A 20700-nucleotide genomic window follows, 5' to 3' on the forward strand; every position below is an offset into this window, starting at 1 on the left:
CCACCTTGTATATCTCTGGACATTTCCCTAGTGCCAGATTGCTCTTTAAACCTACAATGGCTCCCTCTATTATGGTATCTCTTATTTTGTTCTCCTGTATTCTTCCCCTAACTCGATCTTCCTGCACTCTCCTGTCCTTCTCTCCCCTCCTCTTCTCCTCTTCTCTTTCTTCTAACTCCCTCTCCCCTGCCCCCATGCTCCCAATTAGCTCAGGGGATCATGTCCGTTTCCCCCTTCTCCGGGGGACCATGTATGTCTCTCTTAGGGTCCTCCTTGTTTCCTAGCTCCAGCAACTCCACTCTTAGGCATATACTCAAAAGATTCACATTCACACAACAAGGACATCTTTCAACCATGTTCATAGCAGCATTATTTGTAATAGCCAGAAGCTGAAGAAACCTCAGTGCACCTCAACTGAAGAATGGATGGAGAAAATGTGGTACATTTACACAATGGAGTACTCCTCAGCAGAAAAAAAAGGAAAAACAGAGGAATCTTGAAATTCACAGGCAAATGGATGGAACTAGTAGAAACCATCCTGACTTAACCCAGTCACAAAAAGACAAAAATGGCACGTACTCACTCATGTATGGATTTTAGACATTGAGCAAAGGAGTACCAGCCTAAATCAATAATGCATTTTAAAAACCTGAATAATTAATGACCTCCTGGATCATTGTATTCCCAGGGCTGCAAATGAAATGGTGGAGCTTATGAAATGAAATGGTGTGTAGTAACTTGAATTGAAATAGTCTGCAGTAACTTGTCATCTGATTCTAGGTATGATCTGTATCACCTGTGGGGCTAATAGAAAATTCAAGGCCCAAGCCAAGATGCTAAAACAACTAAAGGAACCCACAAAGCCTCACCACTAACTGCATTACTTTAGTTTTTATTATATGCACACACACACACACACACACACACACACACACACATACAGAGATAGAGAAAGAGAGAGAGAGATGGGAGAGGGGTATCAGTGATTTTTCTCTTTGCAGAAGTCCAGAGTATAACAGAACAGCAGAAAAAATGAAAAATGGATGAGAATGAACTAATTTTAATTAGTATATGTGATAGACATACAAATTATTTATAACAGTCAGATTTTCTACAAAACAATGCATGTAAAGAATGTGGGTATGGCTGAACTTGGCACTGACCTTGCAGGATTTCTTATATGCCTTCCTAGATTCATATGTAGTTGAGCCTGACTAAATGAATTTGCAATTAGGAACAAAGAAGTACCATGGCTGTGTTTTCAAGAACCATTTCGATCCTGATGTGAATATTCTCCTCTTCAGGTTCTTCAGCTGTTATCATCAGCTTTCACTTGTATTTTTACATTTCCTTTAAAATGGGTCTGACTTGAATGGGATTAGAAACTCCCCTTCTCATGCTACCTTTTAGTAATTAAACAAAAGCTCAAATATTAACATTGATAAATTTCTTAGTATGTTCTATAGGTGTTTTCCAGAAGAATATTTGTCATTTGAATGTTGGATATTTCCTACAGACTCATGTGTCTGAATGCTTGGGTTTGGCAGCTAGTGTAGCACTGTTCTCAAACATTGTGGGACCTTTAAGAGGTGGGATCATAGGTCAGTGAAATGGTTCAGAAGGTAAAGCCAACTACTCAGCACTCACATTTTTCAAGGAGAGAACAAATTTCAACAGGTAGTTTCCTGATTGCCACAGTCCTGCCATGTGCATACACATACACATACACACACACACACACACACATACACACACACACACACACACATACACACACGCACTCATACACACATTAGTGAATATAAGAATAAAAAGGGATATTGCTACAGGAAGAGTGTAACTGAATGTGGGATATGGCCCTTCATACATTCAAAGCAATGTTTTCTCGGCTTCCTGACTACTTGTATGATGCTTGATATAACCATTGACCTTAGGCCCTAACTTCTATATCAGTGTGACATTCTCTCAAACCAAGAACCAAACATCTCCCTCTTTCCTTAAGTTGTTCTGTCATATTTACTTCCATACCAATGAGAAAGCTAGTTAATACAGACAGCATTATATCACTATAAATTTTTATGTGTTACTGTTATTACTTTATTTTATTTTGAGGAATGTCAGTTGCAGGGGATAAGTTTAAGCTGAGAACATTAGATCTCCTGAAGCTGGAGTTACTGGTAATTATGAGATAGGCATTAGGAACACAACTTGTTTCCTCTGCACAAACAAGAAATGCTGTTCAGGGCTGAGCCATCATTCCAATCCATGTTACTACTCTTAAATTATCATATTACAGAGGAATTCTTTATTTTATCCTTGTTCCACAGTGTGGACATGCACTAATGATAAGGACTGCACAGTGAAATTGAAGGTTTCCTTTCATCTCACTTAAAATTTTCTAGTTTGTAACCAATCACTTTCCTTGTCTAATCCTGTTCATATATTTCTTAACTCCATATTCAAATCATATATGACCATAAGACTATGAATTTTACTCTAACATGTGCATTGTGAGTTTGTGTGTGTGTGTGTGTGTGTGTAAGATACAGGTGTGTGTCTATGCGATGTATACACACTTGTATCTGTGAGTGCAGAAGTGATATGTATGTACCATATAGTATATGTTTGTTTTGTCTTGCACTTTCTTTGAGACAGGGATTCTTTGTCATTTCCTGTTGCACTGTTCTGTCAAGGTGACTGGCGGATGACGTTCTGGGATCTTCTTTTCCACGACTCTCATCTTGACACAGATATGCTGGGATTACTGAGCCCTACAATGCTTGACTGTACATAAATTCTGGGAATACAAACTGAATTTTTCATGCTTATATGGAAAGTACTTTACATATAACGCTGTCTCCCTAGATCTAATATCTAGATTTTCCAAATGTTTATATATAGAGGCTTACTTCAATAATTTATGTTAAATTCATGTTAGGGGGTGGCAATTATAATTAATGAATGTAAACCTAGAAAAGAAGGGAATGAAGTGATATAATTTTAATTAGAGTAAGAAGTGAAATGTTGGAATAAATGGTATTTGAGTAAAAAAATGATACTTGACACAGAGTGAGTCATACGTTTTTTGCTTGTGAGATCAACACACAAGACTCAATTAATCCATAATGTAAAGGCTCCGGGGCAATCATGAGCCATCTGTGATTAGATTTCAAGAGAGAGTGAGTACAAAGGAGAAGGTTATGGCATGAGAGTAAAGATGATCAGACAGATGATGCAGGAGCATGAGTGACATGTTACAAGTCAGAAAGTCTGTTCTTCATGGAAAGCTTTGGCTTAAGCAGAAGAATGCTACACAATGTTTCAAGTCAAAGCACAGATATTTTGATTGTTTTCCAGGAAAATGATCTACAGGAGAAACGGTGGATGGCAGAGAAGTCAGGAGTATCTTGCAGTAAGTCAATTGGGAGATAATAGTAACACTAACAACAGAACTATACAAACTTGTTAGATTATATGTTAGTTTTAGAGGTAAATTCAACAAGTTTACTACCACGCCAAATATGAATTTTAAATAAAAGCAAAAGTTAGCTATAACAATTTGGAAGACAAAGTTTTCATTAACTAAGACAAGAAAACAGTAACTATAGCAGGTATGAAAAGAAATATCTGAATCTCGGTTTTAAATATGTTGGACTTGAGCTACACAATAAACAACCAGGTTAGAATGTAGGAAATTAAAACACAACATGAAAATTTGTGGTGAGAGATATCCCTGAGTTTGTCATATGTATGTATATGGATGATTTTGCAAAGCCAAGCTGCATGAGATGAACAAAAGGATTAGTATGTGGGTGAAGAAAATATGTTGCTCTAAATAAAATTCTATTGAATTATAAACAATATGAGATGTGATTAGTAACTTCTAGAATTAGAAACATTAAAGTCATTAGACAAGATACACACTGGCACTGAAGGAAGGAGTCTAATGAGTATCATTTTGTTAGGTTGAAAACACAAAGAGAGAATTGAGCCTAAATGAGAAAAAATATTGGAAACTTTTAAATTAAATAGTCTATAAATTGATGACCTGGGTGGAGATTTAAGATGAGGACAAAATGGAATTTATGAGATGAATTGGTGAGTAAAGGAACCTGCCAGCAAGTGCAACAATTTGAGTTCAATCCCTGAGACTCATTTGGTGAAAGAATAGGACATATCCCTATGAATTGTATAATGAAATTCTTGCCTTTTTCTGCCTGTCTTTCCACCCTAACAACCACTAGTAAGCCAATTTGCTCTTTGGCATGACCCCCCCCCCACTGTGGTATGGTGGCTCATCATATCCCACCAAATTAGAAGCAAGTGATACTGATCTGAAACTTAAATACAAAGCAAACCTTTCATCTTAAGGTGACTTTTATGAAGTATTTTGCCACTATGAAGGCATGATGACAAACATAGAAAATTGTTACTAGAATCAGGACCATTGCTGTGGTGTACCTTAGGGTATGATTTTGAAGCATTTGGTGCTGACTTTAAGATGAATTTGGACAAGTTTGGAGAAACAAATGCTAGACACCTTAGACTTCTAGGGAGACACTCTGGTAGGATGGAAGAGCAGAGTACTGGTGCAAATGTGCCTCCTTAGAGTGTGTTGATGAGGTTTCAGATAGGAATAGGATTATTAGCAATCGTACAAAAGTTTATTAATGCTACTGCACACCAAAGTTCTTGTCTTCTTTCTGTCTTTTCTCTGAGACTTTGGGAGGGATTAAGTTTAGAGGTCATGAACCAGTTCATCTGGTACATTTCCTAATCAGTTAAGGTAACAGAGTGGTTGTTGCTGTCTACTTAGAGTCAGATTTTCAGGGAGAGCTGGGAACAAAACAGAGTGGGAAGAATTCAAAGTACTTTGACTGGATAGGGGAAAAATGAATCATCAGCAACAAAATAACTTGTAGTATTTCAGCAAAGAATGGTTTGATTATTACAAAGAAAATCTTTGAAATGGGACAATTGGAAAGAAGGGCAGATTCTGAGAAGTCATGAGCCAAACATTGGAAGAAGCAACATGGGAAATTCATTGATGAGCTAAACGATCCTTGGGGAGGCACACTGATTAATAAAAATGTGTTAATTTAATTTTAAGAGCTGGCTGGAGACAAGCCTAAGCAATTAACCGAGCATTTATAATTAATATTAAGTCTCTTGTGGTTATTTAGGAGCTACTGTTGGGACACAAATACTCCATCTACAACACTGTTTACATGTTAAAAGAATTGTTATCCCATATTTTACTTTTAAATACAAATTAGACCTATAAAGATCACTGGTGAAGCTGTCTCAGAACATGGAAGCAAGAGGAGTTCTGGACTGGGGAGCTGACGAAATAAATCACTGGTGAGACATAAAATTCACCCATCTATGTAACACTTAATGAAATGAGAACACTGCATGGTTTTCTGAAGAAATCTTTTCTATGTTGTGGGAGGAACTGTTGAGTTTGGGAAAAGAAGTGACGTGTGGATCGTGCCTGATACATACACACTCAGCATACAACCCTCTGATTTTTCTCCATAGAAATCTCAATAGTAGGTAGAGGTTGCAAACTGAGTGGCAAGAAAAGGGCCGAGGACCTGTGGGACAAAGGCAGGTTTTCTTTTTCTTCTCTATCTTCTGCTTACTTCTATAAATATTCATATATCAGAAGAAAATCTCCCAATCAAATAGGAGTCAGTGAAGGTGAAAACTAAATAAGTAAGAAGATGGTGGTAGCTAGTCACAGGACCCAGGAAGAATAAGATTGTGTCCTACAAGGACTCCGTTTCCAAATATCACATGGAGTTTTCTTCTCTAGCTCTTTAGAGACTTGAAAATTGGAACTATGCTTCTTACAGAAAGGAACAAAAGAGACTAAAGCTTAATTGTACTGTTTTATTTCCCTTGCATCTGTGTTACATTTGCTACCAAGCAGTGGAAGAGTCCTTGGTAATCTTTGACCCTCCTACCCATACAGTCCTGTGCAAACTGCTAATTAGAGTCAATTATAGGCCACTGACTGGTAACAGAGACACTTATGGGTTAGTTTTCTCCTCTAGAGGACAATGAATTAGCTTTACAATTGAACTGTAACTCTTTAACTTCTATGTCTGCAGCTACAAAGAGTTCAAGATGTGTGGTTATCTTAATATTGTAATAAGAATATTAATGTTTCCTAACTCAGTCTTGTAATGGATGTTTATTTTAAGGAGGTACTTTCTCTAGGTAGAGAAATCACACATACTTAGTATATATTTTTATGTGTCTGAATATCCAAAACATGGAAAACTCCCAAATAAAATTTCTGACAGAATATTTCTAAATTCTGTTACATAGATTTTTAAAATTCATTTCATAAATACATTTTAAGTTTCATAATAAAAAGGTTTGGCACTGAAATTTGCCTCTTTATTATCTGAAAACCCTGGAAGGAAGAAAAAGGACTATGTCATCTAGGTTCCACCTAAGAAAGTGCTGACTCAAAGAACTGTATTCAAGTTTTCCAGCACACATTCCATCTCCTTGACCAATGTGCTACACTGCCCAGCCTGGTTACCTTTTGAAATCTTTATGGCACCATAAAACAGGCATAGAGAAAAGGCAGTAGTAAAAGGAAGTATAAACTGTCAGAAAAGCACTTGCTGTGTATTGAACAGCCTATGGGGATCAATAAATTCCTATTGACTGCCTCTTCTCTCATTTAGCTCTAACAGGATTGTGACTTTTCACAGAGAGTGTAGTGATTTATCAGATTTGTATCACATACTCACTACAATGTGACAGACAGAAAGGCAGGGACTTCTTCTACCTTATGGCTTAATTCTAAGTGCCTAAAGGTTTTATTTCCCTGTGGAGTTCTGGCCAGTACAGACCTAAGCAGATGCTAGAGGTCTCAGTGAAGTGTGAGAAGAGTCCTAAAGAACTCCTTTGGTCACATTCTTCTGCTGTGGGTATGGAGCAATAATTATGCGTTTGATGAGAGGGAGGAAAAAACTCTGACACAGACTGGGATGCTTATAATGTGGCAACTTTGTGGAAAGTCACACTTCTACACAAAGCCTGTCTTGTTTGCAGGACTAGGCAAAGCAGAACAAGGGAAGGCCATTGTTTGAATAGCATTAAGACATTCAAGAGATAGCTGGGCATTAAACAAACCATAAGACTCTTCTAGACATACAGAATCGCATAACTTGCCTACAAGCTGGCCTGGTTCTCTCAGCAATTCTTGAGCTGGTTTTCACTATCTATCCTCGGCAGTCCAGCCTTTCTCACTCAAATCCAAAGCAAATTTTGCTGAGTCCAGCCTGCCTTTCTATTTTAATAGCACACGAAACATTTCTCTTTCTGTGAAGTCACTATCCTAAGATTTGAGACTTGAAAATGGTATATTCTCTCGGTCTCCATATCGAGCTAAGATGACCATGCTTAGCTAGGCTACATAGATGAAATGTGTGACCCCGTGTCCACCTTACCCATTCCATAACTTTTTCCATTGGTTACAGGAAAAATGTGTTTTCCAAACATGTTTAGATGAAAAATTTCCTCATTATTTCTTCCTATACAAAAGACAAAAGGATGAAGGTAACACTATCAGTGATCATTCATTCTTCCAGTCTCTGCCAAAAAATAGAAATCAGCTTTGTAAAGGTCAGTTCTAGGAAATATATTTTAAAAGGCAGAAAATTGTATGAAGGCTTAATGTATCTTTATTACAATCTTTTCTGTTTTGCTATAAAAAGAGAGCTTGCACAAGTTTTCTTTCTTGGGGCTATTTCTTAGTCACTTCTCTTTCTTTCCTCTTTTCCTTTTTACACTTTGACAGCTCCTCTGTAGAAAGTTTATCTTTTATTAGCTTTTTGGCCTCCAGTCATCATGCCCTGTCAGAATCCTTCGGGGTATGTTGAACTTTTATTCTAGTGTTGTCTTTCTCTCCTGCAGCCTTATCACTATCCTTTCTTTGAAAAGCTGTCCCCTGTTTAATATCTGAAGGTTAGCCTCCTGTAGAACCTTTTAATCATACCGGTAGAGAGCTCAACTGGAAGTATTACCATTCTGGTCTCATATTTATGGGTTTAATTAGCTTTGTTAGATGTATAGGAGAGAAACTTTGCCTATTAAGGAATGTTCACTGATAATTCTTTCAGTTATTTTCTACTTTCCAGTAGCACACCTGAAATTTTTCATAATTAAATAATGAATTGCTCTACCAATACTTTTGAGAATTCAACTTCCCTTATTTGTATGAATAAAGCATATATGGATATAGTTTGTTGCATTATGTATTTTTCCATAACTTTATAGTTGATTTAACATCAATAATACATCACCTAAGTGATGCACTTTTCCTAAGTGGGTGCCACCTAGATAAGAAAATTCCTTGGAGAATTGCATAAAAATCACACATAAAATATTAGTGCATGTGTCATGAAAATCTGTATTATTTTAATTTAACAGTTAAATTAATAACATAAATTAAAAATTTATCTTATTTCCAGAGGGCAGTGCTTGCCTTTGATGGTTATTAGCAGAAAACACACTAAGCTGGCAAGATATAAGAGGAAGGTTTATTTTCTTTGCTGGTCTCCAACTAATTGCTGTAAAATCAACTTAGTGATTTTGCCAGCTTTGACTCTCATGGAAGAGTAAGCAATCCAAGCTTCAATCTCTTGATGTGGTCACATATCTTTTGCCAAGTTTCTCTTTTAAGTTCCTCAAAACAAACATGCATGCCAATTAAGCAAAATAAATAAGGGGGGAACTTGCTGTGCCCTCGTGCCATTTTCTCATTAATTCTAGGAAATGACTCCGGGACCTCTTCCCATTATTATCCAATAGATTAAATGGCACCGTCCCCCAAATGGGCTCAGGTAAAAGTGCCAGGTTTGCTTTCATCTTAGACTCTGTACTGTCTGAATGAAGAGCAGACCAAACAGTGCCCTTTGAGGAGGAGGATGCCTTTATTCATAATGTCATCCATTAGAGAAAGGTTTGACAAAAGGTCAGCTTTACCCCAGTGTAAAAGAAACTGCTGGCAATTCCGGGGAAGCCACTTCTAGCATCTTATAACTATCATCATTTCCAGATTTATTGCAACAATTTTCCCATCAAGTAGATTTGGATTATACCATAATCTAATCAGATAATTAAAAATATTTTATCTTACCATAAGGTGACTTTTATTATAGTAGACAAAATTATTAAGCACAATAGGTAACTGGGATTTTCCACTAGATCAAATTCAGCTCAAAAATGGGAAATTTAAAGGAGCAGATGAAGAAAATGCAATGAAGGAACCATATTCCAAGATACAAACTAGTAGATGAGAACTATGAATTGACCGTAGTGCCTCACATAGTGATGGGGCCTTGGGAAATTTACTTCATCTGTGTTGGTATATCAACTACTCATCTCAACTTTTAGATCTTGTTCAGGTGACCATGTTGTTGAGATTTCACTGGTGCAACTTTCCTGCTCTGCATAGAAAATACTATCTTGAAACATACATTCTGCCAGATCATGAAAATAAACCGTTGCTATACTGCAGCACAAGACCACAACCATACCATGAGAGTGATTATGACCTTGGACTATGGTTGTAACATGACATTGCCCCACAGCAACACTGATTAATACTGGCACCATCAGTATACCATATGAATCAGTATACCATAGATGTACCATGACAGTTGACCACAGATATGCTGAGACTAGATAATGGTTACACAATGGAAGTGGGTCATGGCTATATTGTGAGAGTGTTACAATAGTAGACTATGATTACACCATGACAGTGGACTATGTTTTCACTGTTATCATGAACTATGCCTGTCCTTATCAGTGGATTAGAGCGTTATAATGACAGTGGGAAACTACTGCATAGTGATGGGGTTGGGGAATAAGACCCAAATGTACTTTACTCTCTCCCCAGGCTTTCCTAATGATACCCCCAATTTAGTAAGCCAAATGAGACACTAGAGTGAAAGGTGTGTTAAGGATGCAATTTTATGGCCTCAACAGAGGGCATAAGTGATTGATATATAATTTATCTCCTTTAAAATTAAATTCTTTGCTTCAAATAAATATACTGTTTCTTGCCGTCTTTGGCAGTTTGGGATAGAAGTTTAGAACTAAAACCTGCTAATTTCAGTGCATGTTGAAGAAAAAAAGTAATAGAAAAAAGACATTAAGGGTCAGTGAGATGGCTCAGTAAGTAACGGTACCTATTCCTAATCCCAATGACCTGGGTTTGAACTCCAGGACCCACATAATGGAAGGAGAGAGTCAGCTCTCACAAATTTTCCTTTCACCTTCACAGAGTATGCTGTGTGGACACACACACACACACACACACACACACACACACACACACTAGCTCACTAACATAAAATAAAAAATTTCTAAATGTGTTTGTTGTAATAGTTTTATATGTGTGTGTATTTAATACACACAGTGTTTTGAAAATTTAAACCATTCATTCTATTTAAATGAAATCATTGTAATGCATTATTTTTCTCCTTTTTTGGGGTTGATGGTATGATATTCTAGGGCAATTGTAAAGAGATTACCCTTTTGATTTTATCCCCTTGGCATGTAATGTATTCTTATTTATAGAAATATTGAAAGAACTTATCCTAATGCTGAAGAACCAGTGTGGAGATTTTATTTGCCTGACAGTTCCTTTCTGCAACACATCTAAAACTCAGCAGATATGTTGCCCTATGTCTTAATATACTGCAGCAACAGAAATAGAACAGAACTTTCTGAATCACCATTCGGGGAATTCCTGTTACATTTCAGCAAGAAAAAGCACATGCAATTCCTCTCACAAGTGCCAAAAGCATCCCATCTTTACTTCTTTCAATACTTTTATAACTGTCCATTGGTTTTCTGATTATGCTATTGGACACAGAAGCATAATGTATAAATACCTGGTTTCAAGTTCATTAAAATTAAGATAAGTGTTAAGACTACTGAGTGATCAATATAATACAAAATAAAATGAGCCCTATAACAAGCTCAAAGCTCACATTTGCAATTCTTACATTCTCCTTGGTTCTTCAAGTAATGCTAATTTATCACGCAACCTTTTGAGAAAGATCAAATCAATTTGTTACATGGCCTAGGGAGGAAGTATGTTCTAGTTGCCAAAGAAGTAAAAGAAACTTTCCAAACCTATTGATAATGAATGAATAAGGCTGTTCAGGATTACAAGTACCAAGAGAAAGACAGAAAGCCAGTGTCCTTTTCCTTAAAACTAGACAGATATTGATTGATAACAGTTTCCAAATGGCAAATTCAGGATTTATCTGAAATAATTTCTATGAGAACCATATAGTTTATGTCATCTGTGTGAAGTAACAAAAGCAATATATTCTGTTTGTATATTTTCTTTATGCATTATAGGGATAGATCACATTTTGCTTATATATGTTTTTTAAGATGTAGTAAAACTTAATCTTTTACTGTAATTTCAAAATCAGGATAACTAATGATTCATATCCCCCACTAATAAAGGAAATCACACACATACATCTATTCACTCATTTTGTTCACAGTTTCTCCCTTTCAATACTATAGTTTTCTGTAAAGTTGAATAAATCGAATAAAGTCAAAGACTGTAAACACTATAGATTCTTTCCAATAAGCATAATGTCTTGATACTCACCAAAAGATGCAGTATGTATATGCGGTTTGTTGGCTTTATTAGTGGTATTTTAATTGTTAATTCATATCCCCTTTAACAAATGTATTTCACTTTGTCCATACATTCCCTTTTTGAGAGAATCAACTGTGTTAATTTGAGCCTGTGCCACTAAGTATGGAGCTATTCAGGGTTGTGTGTGTGTGTATGTGTGTGTGTGTGTGTGTGTGTGTGTGTGTGTGTGTGTGTTATTCCTCCTACACACACCTATGGGTTGCATTACTGAGTCACATGGCAAATTTATACTTAGGTAATTACCCAGTTGATTGCAAGGGAACTCAACCATGTTAGGTTTTAACAACCAGTGACGAATGTGCTTGCCAGCATTTCAGATAACAGAAATGTTTTATCTTATGCATTATGGTATACATGTATTATATTTCATCATGGTTTAAATTTCAATTTTTAAAGATTAATTTATAAAACTACCTTATATTTTCATAAAAGCACACTGACTCTTTAATTTTGATAATAAAATAATGTGAATCAATGATTTACTCTTGAGAACAGTCCTATATCGATTATCTAATTTCTCATATATTCATATAGACTTAGGTTGACTACTCATGTGAAAATAAGCTTGTTATTCACATTACTGTATGAGTCTGAAGTTGCCCACACTACTCTATTAACTTTATATGGCTGTGAAGTTATGCTGACATCTTTCTTCATCACGCACACTAGTCATTTATGACTTAGTCTTGAAGAGGTATATCACTTAAATTGTTACAAAGAAGCAGCTGGAGATTTCATTGTTCACCCACATACTTCACAGCTGCTTTATCATAAATTTCTTTGATTCTCATTAATTTTTTATTTTCTTCTATGAAATCTGGATTTTTCTTTGCTCCTTTAATATGATATAAATGTGTATATTACTGGCTTTATGTATTTTCTTCTAATATAGGCATTGTACTTTAAATTTAATTTGGGCAAAGCTTTCATATACTACTCAGGCTTGATACATGGGATTTATTTGAGGTTATTGCAAAATATTTCTTTATTCTTAAATTTTTCTCTTTAACTCTATGGCTTACATAGAATCATGTTGATTAGTTTCCAACATGTTGACTCTGTTCCTATTATTGTTTAATTTCATCTCAATGAAATTACCTTCCTTTTTAAAATGTAATTATTTCTTTATGATGTTAGGATATTTTTGAGCATTTGAAACATATGGGACTTGTTAAGTTAAAACAATATGTTTCTAAGGTCAGGTTAAAAATAAAATGATTTCAAAGTGAAATTTTTAACTTTTTAAATTAAAATACATTTACATCATTTTCCACCTTTCCTTTCTCCAACTCCTCCCATGTAACGCCTTGCTCTCTCTCTCTCTCTCTCTCTCTCTCTCTCTCTCTCTCTCTCTCTCTCTCTCTCTTTCCCTCCCCATATATGGACTAACCACTTGGTATTGAATAACTAATTAGGGGGCTCATTCCTAGGAGAGAGTAATTCTCTCTATTTTAGCAGTCCTTAGTTGTCTGTATTTCTTTGTCTAGAGACCTCCTGATATTTCTCTTCCACACTAGCATATTTGTTGGTGTTGTTATTGTTCAGATCTTGTTTACAAAGCCACAATGCAATTGTTAAAATAGGCAAAGCTGTAATTTCTGAGAAACAAAATATCATAGAAGATTCCCTGGTCTTCTGGCTCTTTTATTCTGTCTGGCCCCTGTTCTGTGATGTTCTTTGTGTCTTAGGTGCAGGAATTGTGTTGAATATGTAATATATATATACGTTGGGCATAACATAATCACTTGTTTTCTGAATTTTGACCAGTTATACCTTTCTGTAATGTTCTTTGCCTATGCAAAGAGAAGTTTCTTTGATAAAGGTTGAAATCTATACTTGTTTGTGGGTATACAGCTAAATATTAAAGTGTGACAAGGAATTAGTGCTATACAACTATGATGTTTATGAACCACAGTAATAACCGGCATGACATTGTAACCCTAAGGATGTAATCATGGCACTCATTTCTTGATAGCAACCAACAGCACTCTAGTTGGAAATAAAACTTGCTTAACAGAAGGGAAAACAGGCAGTTTACTGAACACCTAGCTAGTGAGGTCATGAATCTTAAAAGAGAACTATGGTGGTTTGAATGAGAATGTCTCCTATAGGCTCATATATTTGAGGATTAGTTGATGTGACCTTGTTGTCTGACCTTGTTGTCAAAGTGTGCCTTATTGGAGGAAATGTGCCACTGGGAGGTGAGATTTAATGTTTTCAATGCTCAAGCCACCCCCAATGTCTTTTTCTTTGCCTGTTGCCTTCAGATCAGATGCAAATCTCAGCTACTGTTCTAGTGCCATGCTTGTCTGATTCCGGCCATGAGGATCCCCTCTGAAACTATAAGCAATCCCCAATTAAATGTTTTCTTTTATAAGAGTTGCCTTGGCTGTGTTTTTCTTAATAGAAATCAAATAGTTATTTAGACAGAAGAAGGTACCAGGGACTGGGGTATTGCTTCCATGTTTCTCCAAATGATAGCACAGGAAACAAGTGCATTGCACTAAAAAGGCATTGGATGCTTGAAGTAGGACTTAATGGACCATACTAGTAGGAGCATGAAAGACAATAGTGCCAAGAGCACTGTAGATTATGATGGACCAACACAAGAGGTATCAGAGGGGAATAATATTGGAGATCATTTTTGTTATATTTGGTAAAGAATGTGGCCATTTTTTGTCCATGTCCTAAAAATTTCCCAGAGGCTAAATTGGAGAATATGGGATTAATGTTAATAGCAAATGGGATTTCAAGACTGTCTAGTAATGGCTATGACATATGGTTAATGATGATCACTATTATATAGACCTACAGTGTAAAGAAGCAAATAGGGCAAAGAAAAATATAAAATATAGAGTTTGAGGAGAAAAAGAGCACCAGAAAATGGAATATTTGAGTGAAGTCCTATGCTCAAGGAGATAAAAAGTTTAAAAACAAAAACTGATGCTAAATTGAATAAAACTGGTAGAAACCTCAGGGCAAAACACTGCCTAGATAGCCAGCAACCTGTGAAAGGAACAAGCCTGAGGAATTTCCTTGTCCTACAAGCGATCAACATGTCAAAGCTTATGCAAATATAAGTCACAGAAAAGGCCAAGTTCCCAACCAAGCAAACAGAAAAACTTGGCACCATGTAGTTCTGGCTCTAGAGTCAAGGATATAGAAAAGCAGTGATGGAATGTTTTTCCATGGTTAAAGAAATCTGCTGCAGACAGCTGATGCGAACAGGGGTAAGATCTTGGACCCCAGACCGACGAGCTGGGAAGCCAGCATGGGACTGATCCAGACCCCCTGGATGTGAAAGTCAATGAGGAGGCCTGGGCTACCTATGGGGTCCTGAGCAGTGGAACAGTGTTTATCCCTGGAATACTAACAGACATCGTATGTCCATAACACAAAGAGGGTGGCTCTATCTGCCTGGACTCTTAGGGAAGTGCCTGGACCCTACCCTGAATGAAATGATAGACTCTAGATATCCCCTATGAGGAAGGAATTGGCAATAGGGTGGGAGGATGGGGGGGGATGGGGGGGGTGCTGGAGGAGGGGAGGGAGAGGGAACTGGGATTGACATGTAAAACAAGCTATTTAAAATTTAAAAAATGTTAAAAATATTGAATATTAAAATTGCTAATAAAATTTTGAAAAAAAAAAAAGAAATCTGCTGAAGCCAGGTGTTTGGCAGGGCATCCCTACATGGAAGCACAGAGAGGCATTGCATGAAACTGTGAAGGTAAAGCCAAGATGTTAGAGATGCCAGAGTCATGGGATACCTGCCAAGGATATGGAAACAGCCTAAGAGAAAGAAGTATTTTACAGCAAAGCTAGAAAGAATTGGAACCCGGAAAAGCAGTTTGACATTAGACATGGAGATGAAGAATGCAGAGTTTGCCCTGTGGGTTTTGGCCTTGCTTTGGTCCAGTATTTCTTCATTAGGCCTCCCTTCATCCCCTTTTGGATTTTGATTTTACAGGCCATTATAGCTAAGATATTGACTTGAGTAGAAGAGAGGTTGGGCTTCTAAATAGTGTTGACATTGAAAAGCAGTTAAGAACATAGAAGCTTGAATAAAAACTATATAATTTAGCTATAACTATATAGCTAAAGTCTTAGAGGAACAGGAGGGATGGATGTCGGGATTTGAATGAGAATGGAACTAATAGACTCACTTATTTAATTGGACCCTTAGTCACCAGAAAGTGGAACTACTTGAGAGGTTTAAGAGGTGTGGTCTTATTGGGGTAGGTGTGGCTGTTGGAAGAAGTGTGTCACTGGTGAATGGGCATAGAGGTTTCAGGACCCACATACCTACCAACACCTGATTTTTGACAAAGAAGCTACAATTATACAATGGAAAAAAGAAAGCATCTTCAACAAATGGTGCTGGCATAATGGGACAGTGGCCTGTAGAAGACTGCAGATGGATCCATATCTCTCCTCATGTACAAAACTTAAGTCCAAATGGATCAAAGACCTCAATGTAAATCCAGATACACTGCACCTCTTAGAAGAGAAAGTAGAAAAGACACTGGGATTGACAATTAATAAATGGGACCTCCTCTAGCTGAGAAGCTTCAGTAAGGCAAAAGACACAGTCAAAAATATAAAAGGTTAGCCCACAAAATGGGAAAAGATATTCACCAACCCCACATCTGACAGACGGCTGACTTCCAAAATATACAAAGAACTCAAGAAGCTAGCCACCAAAACACCAAACAATCCAATTAAAAAGTAGGGTGCAGAACTAAACAGAATTCTCAGTAGAGGAATCTAAAATGGCTGAAAGACACATAAGAAAGTGTTGAACATCCTTAGGCATCAGGCAAATGTAAATCAAAACAACTCTAAGATACCATCTTGCTCCTGTCAGAATGACTAAAATCAAAAACAACAATGATATAAGCTGGAGAGGATGTGGAGAAAGGGGAACACTCCTCCACTGCTGGTGGGAGTGCAACCTCGTACACCCACTTTGGAAATCAGTATGGCAGTTGCTCAGTAAAATGGGAATCAGTCTACCACAAGATCCAGGAATTCCACTCTTAGGCATATACCCAAAAGATGCACATTCATACAAGAAGGACATCTGTTCAACCATAGCAGTATTATTCGTAATAACCAGAACCCGAAAGCAACCTAGATGCCCCTCAACTGAAGAATGGAATGTGGTACATTTACACAATTGAGTAATACTCACCTGAAAACAAGCAAGCAAACAAACAAAAAACAATGGAATCTTGAAATTCACAGGCAAATGGATGGAACTAGAAGAAACCATCCTGAGTGAAGTTACCCAGTCACAAAAAGGCACACATGTTATGTACTCACTCATATATGGAATTTAGACATAGAAGAAAGGGTTACCAGCTTCCAAATCACTCCATCAGAGAAGCTAGGAAACAAGGAAGACCCTAAGTGAGACATGCATGGTCCCCAGAGAAGGGAAAAGGGACAAGATCTTCTGAGCTAATTGGGAGCATGGCAGGAGGCGAGAGGGAGTTAGAAGACAGAGAAGGGGAAAAGAGGAGGGGAGAGGAGGACAGGAAAGAGCAAGAAGATAGAGTCAGGGGAAGAATAGAGGAGAGCAAGAAAAGATACACCATAATAGAGGGAGCCATCATAGGTTTAAAGAGAAATTTGGCACTAGGAAAATGTCCAGAGATCTAACAATCTGAGCAATAGTGGAAAGGCTACCTTAAATGCCCTTCTCAGATAATGAGATTGATGACTACCTTACATGCCATCCTAGAGCCTTCATCCTGTAGCTGATGGAAGCAGGAGACACCCACAAATAAACATTGAGCTTAACTCTGGAATCCAGTTGTAAAGAGGGAGTAGTGATGAGCAAAAGGGTCAAACCAGGCTGCATAAACTCACAGAAACAGCTGATCTGAACAAGGGGGAGCACATGAACCCCAAATTGATAGCTGGGAAAAGAGCAAAGTTCTCTTAATGAGGGTGTCAGTTTCGAGGTCTGGTTAATCTATGGGGCCTCTGGTAATGAATGAGCATTTATCCCTAGTACAAGCTTTGGGAGCCTATTCCACATAGAGGGTTACTCTCTCAGCCTAGATATGGAGGGGGGGGGTCGAGGCCCTGCTCCAAATGATATGACAGACTTTGAAGATTCCCCATGAAAGACCTCACCCTCCCTGAGGAGCAGAAAGAAGATGGGATAGGGGGTCAGTGGGGGTAGAGAAGAAGGGGAGGGAGAGGGAACTGGGAATGACATATAGAACAACCTTGTTTCTAATTTAAATTTAAAAAGGAAAAAAAGAAAAAGGCAAGAAATTTTAGAACAGAAAAATAAATAAAATCCAAATTTGGTTAAAAAAAAAAAGAAAAGAAAAAGGCTAACCCAGGCCCAGGCCCAATGTTTCTCTCTATGCCTGCTGCCTGAAGATGAGGATGTAAATGTCTCAGTTACTGCTCCAGCACCGTGCCTGTTTGCTCTCTGCCCTTGAGAGTAGTAGACTAAACTCTTAAAACTATAAGTAAACAGCTGCCTTGGTCATGGTATCTCCTAATGTGAATAAATCAGTAACTAATACAGAAGACTACTACTGTCAGTTTACAGTGTGATTTCCTTATTCTTAGCTAATGAGAAATTTTGTGTAAGAAGCAAGAGATTTTCAAACTTGTTTGTGTATTTTATTTTATTTTTCAATTTTAGGTGTTTCTCTGCACTGCCACGATGCAAGTGTTGAGAGTAAAATTTGGGTGCTCTGGAAGACAAGTCAGTTATCTTAACCACTGAACCATCTCTTCAGCCCTGAAATGTATTAGCTTTTCTTTTTGAGATTATACTTTAATTATAATAGTTCTCCCTCCAAACCCTCACATATGCTCCTTCCTTCTCTCCTTTAAATTCATGGACTCTTTTTTTCTAATCAGTATTGCATGCATATTAGGAATACATATACAAATTCCTAAATTTAATCTCTTCAATTAAGGTTACAAGTTTGTATATTTTCAGGACTTACCATTTGACACTAGACAGCCAGTTGGTATGCTTTTTCTGAGGAAGACTACCTGCTCCCATCTTTACTAAGTTGCTTGTAGTTTTTTGTGTAGGATTAAGTTCGCTGGCTGTTAGTTTTGTGGTAAACATAAACAACATTGAGAACCAAAGTGGAACACAAATGTAACTAATGTAGGTATTAATGTTTTTTGCTGTATGTGTTTAATCTAAACTTCATTGTATTTCCAATAAAACTTCATAAAATAAAACAAGAACTGAAGATGGAATTCTAAAACAAATTGCTCCATTCTGAATAGAACCCAGTCATAAGCTTATTCAGGGAATGTAAAGTTAGTTATTACCTAACAGTTATTTAGTAATTGGGCAAACTTATATGAATGAATCAAAATACAGAGGGGCTTATGTCTCATTCATTTAACAAGTTATGAAATGGTACCATGCAAGTCATTACAACATAAACAACAATCTTCCTGTACTTCTTAGTAGAATAATCTCTAGATGCTAGACATACAAATCTTTTCAGTGGGCTAGCTACCACTAATATTGGATTTTCTCAGGTTTATTTTGAAAACTTTATAAATGCCTTTTTTCAGTACTCCTCTCCACTATGAAAAAGAAGTAAACCTTTACTAAGTCTGCTCCCTTAGGATAATAAAAAGAAAATGCCATTTGGTTCTTTTAAGAGCTTCTATTGATCATCGATGAATGTTTCTAGATTTCTAGTGAATGTTACCCTTTGCAAAACACTGCAGGAACAATACTGGATCCACTACATATCTCCAGGGGAGTTAGTAAAACTATAATTTTAGTTTTGCTCGAAGATCATTTGAATACCATGAAAATAGTTCATTTCTTCTCTTACCATAATTCTGTGTTATTAGGTAAAGTAATTAATTGTTATAAAAAATGAAATACCAACTGTTCACAAAGTAAGGAGCATCCGTTATGGAGGTATCAATACCATCTATTAGGAGGTATTACATATTTATGCAAATGGAAGCTATTTAAGAAAGCCATAGAAACTCCCACTTTCTGCCTAGTGTCATGTTTTCTTAAAGAACAGAAAGTTCTCAATGGTCATACTTTTGCAGTTGCAAAGAAGCAATCAGAAAGAAATATTCACAGAACATTTTGTCCTTCATATTATGGCTTTTGAATGAGCTTCTGTGTTTTGCATCACAATCGATACTGTTTCCTGTGATTTTGGAAAAACCTGTTTTAGACCCTCTGACTGAAAGCAACCTTCATAGAGCTATGTAAAATGATTCAGATCACTGACATATCACCTAGGATTGAGAAAATACTTACGTTGATTATTTACAGGCTTAAATAAAATAACCCTATTATGTCATCAGAGTACAATATGTCTGGGAGGCAAAAGAGCCCACTGGTCAGCATTCTTTAATTCCTTACTCCACCTTTTTCTCTTCCACTGGAGAAAGTATACAGAAAAGAAGTAGGAAGAGAGAAAATAGTGTTGGTAATTTTAAAATCTTTGATAAACTCTGTTAGCATTTTAACACAGTTAATAATATTACTGGCATTGTTATATTAATTGAAAAACCGAAACCCACAACGGAGTGCCACCGTTTAATGTCGGCGCATAAAATATAGAAGACACTTTGTGTCATGTAGTTCTAAGTGTTAATGCCTTATTCTTTTATTATTATTGTTTCTGTCGATATGTACACAATGGTGTTTTCCTAACTTGTACAATTGTAACTCTGCCTTACCTGAAATCACCTTGAGTTCCAAGCTATACCACCCAGTAGAAATAGTGGCATCTTGTGCCAACCTCTTTGAATTATATATCCAATTATATTTAGCCTTCCTTCTTTCTCTGGCTTGTATTATATTTTTGTTTTCACATTTCACAATAAAATTTTTCCTATACTTCACATGCTTCAATATTAAGTTTCAATTCAAGAACATGTTAGTGCAATGTTCCTGTGACCAACACAGCCCTGCCGTCTATAGTAATGAGATCTTATTGGCCTTGTATATT

The sequence above is a fragment of the Mesocricetus auratus genome, unplaced genomic scaffold (genome assembly GCF_017639785.1).
Source record: "Mesocricetus auratus isolate SY011 unplaced genomic scaffold, BCM_Maur_2.0 Super-Scaffold_100018, whole genome shotgun sequence".
NCBI lineage: Eukaryota > Metazoa > Chordata > Mammalia > Rodentia > Cricetidae > Mesocricetus > Mesocricetus auratus.